This window comes from Anopheles aquasalis, chromosome 2 (genome assembly GCF_943734665.1).
Source record: "Anopheles aquasalis chromosome 2, idAnoAquaMG_Q_19, whole genome shotgun sequence".
Classification (NCBI taxonomy): Eukaryota; Metazoa; Arthropoda; class Insecta; order Diptera; family Culicidae; genus Anopheles; species Anopheles aquasalis.
Window position 1 is genome coordinate 71,999,814 of NC_064877.1, and position 5,833 is coordinate 72,005,646.

The window sequence follows — 5,833 nt, forward strand, 5'->3', positions numbered from 1 at the left end:
ATTTAAGGAGTGCCCACCAGGCATCAGGAGCCCCAGTGCCTTCGACTTTATGCTAATCGACTGGAGGCAGCCGCAGCCATTGCCACCGTTCACTTGCGAGGAAATAAAAGAAGAGCTGTCGGCTTAAGGTTGGTTAAGATGATTGATGGACTAGCGCCAAGAGTCGGTTTTTATATCGGGTGGCAGTAAATAAAAATTTCATTAAGCCTTCACTGACTCGCGATGAGCAGCAAACGTGCGCTAAACAGGACGATATAAACGGTAAACGGAAGTTGTGATCTAGCGAATCCTTTTCGTAAGACACGGTGCGTGCTGAGATTCACTGCTCGTTGGAACAATGATGGCCGCAGCTTGGAGATGCCCTTGGGAGAAATTTAATAAAACGCCAATGGGCAACATTAACTAAAAGTCGACGACATGATGACGACTGTCGCTGTTAATGGTCGTGCGAAAGATCTCTCCAATTTAAGCCCTTCAAGTCTTTGGCCTAAAGAGTGGCAGTCACGAGACAGTAGCGACCGAATGGTCCTCATTAGGGCCTCCGAGGGTCTCGCATCGCGAACTAAATGTAAACTTCAAAGGGTGGCTCTCCAAGATGGCGCTTTTCAACGAAAAGCACAAATAACAAAAAAGAAAAAGAAGAAGAAAATTAACTCTCTACTTACACTAATTGGAACTGACTCGGCTCTCAGTGTATTAAGAGTAATTTCTGATCCACCGTTTCTCACTCACTGCTCCCACCCTTTTTATGCTATTAATTACCCCTGTTAGGGGATCGCGAATGGTGCAGCATCTAGCGCTGGTGTTCGTGCACACGCACCACCGAGTGCAGTTGAGCGTGCAACCAACCTACAACAGCCACCACAACAATGAACCACTAGCAGGAGTTGCGTTGTTGTTGCTGCAACTTTCGCATCACCACCATTGGGTGGGTAACGTTGGCTCTAACGGTTGGAACCAATCGGCTGACGGTTGCTTTTAGCTGCAAGTAGGGGGCTCTTACTAAGGGCGCCTCAAAGGCAGCCATGTTGCATTTGTGCTTGCTGCTTATCGGTCTACACCTCCACCCCAGGGGTAATCGAGGTTAATAAAGCTATTTTTCATTTTCTTTACAACCTCACCGATAAGGTTACCGAGGCACCGGACCAATAAAACATTCGTTTTACGCCGTTCGCCCTGGAGGATTCCAATTGTTTTTCGGTTTTCCTCCCTCTGAAAACCGTAATTATTAACTGAAAGCCCGTCCGAATTAGATAAGAAATTATGGTTGGAATATGGCTGCTGCATTCGAAACGTGATGTTAGGAAACCATTTTTAATAGCTCGTTAACAAAGCGACAAATAGAAGAAAAAGTAAATGGATAAGATAGCCTTTTGCATATCGCGCATGACTAATGAATAGCTTCATCAACCGAAGTTCCAGTCAGGAAACACGAATGCCAACGAGTACTAATGATGAAACGGTCAAAAGACTGGCCCTAACTGTGTTCCCTCCACCCCGATTGTTGGTTCCTAAAAAGCGAGCAAAATCTAGAAACAGTTGGCGGAAGAATTCCGGAATGCGCCAGAGATTTCGGTCCGATTCAGTTGCCAAACTCCCGCAGTAACCGAAGTGACAGTCAGTTTTGTGACGGTAACACTATCGAAATGTATCGCTCTGGTCGCACCGTAATCCCTGGGGCGCCGGAATTCGCCGTTGTGTACTCAAACACACGATCCACTGTCGGTTAACGGGTGCTTACACGCCCAGTTCACCATCGGGAATGCTCCGGGGAACTACTCAATTAATATCTATGACAGGCGGGTGGGCATCACTGCCGCAGCTCCAGTGCTAGAGTGTGCTAGAGACACTCATTAAAATTACACCGGAATGTAGTAAAAATGTCCAAAAACAGAATCCCCTTCTCCACGCTGCTCCTCGAATACCGCATCCTCCAGAATCCCTTTGCTGCATCTCGTTCCTGCCGCAGCTCATCACAGATCAGGCACCTGGATCGGATCGGATCGGACGTCGGGTAGATCCTAGGCAAGCTGCGCTGTAGATTTGTTTTTTAGAGCTTTTTAATTAAATTACCCCGTAAAACTGTGCCGGTGACGGTTCAGACCCTTTTCTCGAGCGCTCGAGACCCACGGAATCGGTCACTAACGGTTTCGGTATCTTAATTCTCGCTGCTGCTGACAAGCGTAACAAAACGGCAACTGCTTCGGGTGCGTCGCTGCGTTGACCACACGCTACGTTGCCGAAAGCGGGACACGTTATCTTAATGATCGTTCTTGTTGTGTGTCCCCTAGAGTGTGTTTCTTCCATTTCTCTTCTACTTCTCTCTGCGTCTGCGATCATCTAGTTTTTGGAAGATCTTGGACCCGTCGGATTTCCGCTCTGAGCGATCCGTTTCAGGTAGCGATGGATAGACCGCAACAAGAGAAAGAAAGCGATCTGGAACCTTTCCTCGGCAAACGATGGGCGGTATCGGTTGTTGGCTTCTGTGGTGGCCATCACGGGTTCCCAGGACGGTCTTTGCTTTCGATTCGATTGATCTTGATGGTTTGTTTGGCTATAGATTGGGTTGGCATACAAAGCAAACATCGAACATCGAAACTCCTCACTACAAAGAGTCTAGATCCGTGCTTCGAGGTCGTTAATTGATGATCAATCGCAACACAAAACCTGTCACTAGGACTGGCGAAGACTAATTGCATCAATAATGCAGATTTGCTGTAAAAGAATTGATCGGAGAGCTTATTAGAATCACCTCCTTCTTCATCATTCTCGAGATCTTTCTAGAAAAGAACTTGGCACAATACCCAACCCAACGAAAGGGTAAAAACCCGTCCTCACATACTCTCTGCCGATGGCATTCCAGGCACTAGTTGCCGGTGTCGATGAATTTTCAACAGACAACCGAAGCTGCGGCCTTTACGGAGTTCACTTTTTTCGAAAACTTCCAAAAAATCCAGTCAAACGCTCTCACAACATAACACGATACCGAAGTGATATGAATTCTCCGATACCCTCGGCCTACCCCTCTCTACCGGTCATCAACCCCCTCGAACAAACATAACCAATTCCCCTTTTCTCACTCGGGCTCCAAACTCCGGACTGTCTGGCCACAACTTGGGTGGGCTCAGCCACCGAACCACCGCCCTCTAACGGAAGCCACATCGGCGCACATAAAAGTGAACCCAACGAGATCAATAAATTTGACCACTCTCGTCCTCCCCATCGTCACACGGCCAATCTGGAACGGCTAGGAGCAGCTCGGGAATCGAATTCAAATAAAATGGTTATCAACTCAATTACGATAACGAGCGACGACCGCGGACCGCGCGGCCTTTGGAGTACCGGGGATCGCGAACCGCGACCACCACCAGTGCGTGATGCTGAGGGGTGAATCCTGTTAGCACCCGACCACCAGAGACATAGTCACCGGAGATGGGCCGAGGAGGGGTGATGTGGCCTCCTCCGATAACAGGAAATATTTATTGGCACCGACCAGGCCAGGCCGGAGTGTAAACGCGGAAGCTTTCGGCGTGCCAACAAGATTTCCCATTCGCGCTGGTCCCCTCTGGCAGTCAACGGTGGTTCGCTGCGATGTTTGCTGCTACTAGCGGCCATTGCTTTATTGCTTTATTCTTAGCGCCTTCGTTGGCGGCTGACGAGCGGGCCACCAGGATAGTCTGCTGCCGGTGTGCATTGGAAGGACTCATCCTTCGCAAGAGCCGTTCGACTCTTCGAAAAGAAGAACCGCTTCGATAAGATATCCTCTGTTGGTCCTCCACTGTCGAGCGACCTGTAACCTGACCAGGATCCCCATGCCCGGCTGTCTGTCTGTTTTGGTGGCAAAGGATTTTCGCCTTTTTATGTTTAATAAATTCCCACTCATCCCACGGGCGGCAACATCACCAGCGAGCAGTTGAGGCGCCGCTTAAGGGGTGCGTTCGGTGCTGATTTGAATTTTAAATGACCTCGCACACATTGACCACCAGAGGCAGAGGCTCCGAAAAGGGAAGCCTTTAGCACAGCATCACAGATCGATGGCAAGAGGCTCTTAGAGCGGGATCGATTTCGTTGGAGTTCGGCTGTGAGCAGCATGTTCATCCGGAACGTTCGCACCCGGCCAGGGACCGTGGACCATTTTATGGGTGAATTCAATTTGTTCGCAATTTCGCTGGACAGGAATGCCGAAAACCGATGCGTCGAAGCGATTATCGCACTTTGGGCTCCCCGTGGGCGGATGGATAAACAGCTCCCGCGAAGAAGAAGCCGGTATCGGATCAAACCGTAACCGGGTCCATGGCTCAAGGACGCACACGGTTCGATGCAGAATTGGTTCGCAGCGTGGTTCAGTGATCGGCTGAAGACTTCTGTTTTGGGAGTGGGAGGGTAATTAATTCAGGGTAGATGTTTGATGCTGCGTGGCACTGGGACCCCCGCGATTAGTCATCGAGTGTAACGATGGAATGTCGCCATCAATTTTAACTAGATCAGTGATCGCTTTTTATGCTGGCAATTGGTTCCTTTTCAAGGCATGTTGAATTGTTTAAATTGCTTGAAGAAAATGTAACTTAGTTTTGAAGTAAAAAGTATGACACCAATCTTATCTTTCGTACTGTTACAGTTTGTGATATTGTAACTTATTTCCACATTGAATAAAGCTTGATCAGAATGAAATTGATGCCAGAATGATTGCTTTGCTTGACATTGTACGAAATAAAAGATACGAAATTTATAGATCTGTTCTCATAACATAAAATGAGTTACATAGAACTGCTTTGCAAAAGGAACACTATTTTATTTTCTCACTTACCACAAACTATGACAAATCAGCACCTCTTCAGCAACAATGCGACCATAAGCTACACTTTATTGCAAGCTCTTAATGTTACTGAACGAATTGCTAGCATTTTTGGAAATCTCTAAATCAATTGCCAATAGCACCCATTGTTCAAAGAACAATAGACGCTGTAAAACAACAATACACTGGGCATAAAAGCAATAAAACTATTTCTAGGTATGACTGAATGGAACTGGAGTTAATGATTTACATTCCTTGTGTCACAAACCTAAACTCTGTGAGTGTTTCAAAACCAAAACTGTAAAAAACCAAGGGACAACGTGCCATAAAAAGTGTTTTCCACACACTGTTTTCGAACTCATACTTCTTCCCAAAACTCAGCACACAATAAACCGCGACACGCTTTTTAAATAAAAAATAATATTAAATCTCTGGCAAATTAATTGCAAATATAATTTACAACTTCCTTCTTCCTTAGGCACAAAGCCAACGCAAACAGTGAAGCTGTCCCACATCCTGACGGGCCACCTGACCGACCGACCTCTGTTTGCCGATAATTATTATCCCCGATCCACGCATCCCCGTGACCTATGCTACCTGTTCCGGGGCGTCTTTTAATATGCCGCTTATATGCTCATAAATTTCGCAGGCCACCCCCTCCTGCCACACTCCCTCTTTCGCTCTCTTTAGTTCCACTACCACGCCAATTCCACCGAGGCTCATCTAAAGCTCTCCAACATTAATCACTCTTCATTTTAATAATAACTTCCGATGACAAATGGCGCACGGTGGTGGTGGTGCGCGCGGATCGAATCTTCTGTCAGCCAGCGGGAGGGAGTGGGGTGTGGTGGAGGATACGAAGGGTGACAAGGGTGCTGAACCACGAAGCAACAGGAACAGACCGACCGACCAACCATGATGATGTGAGTACTCTTCACGCGTCCAGATTATTGCGTAGCGACACTTACGAGGACATAGACCGCGGCTCGCCGGAGGGATCTTGTTTTGTCCTCTTCTCAGTGGGTGGATTATTTGATT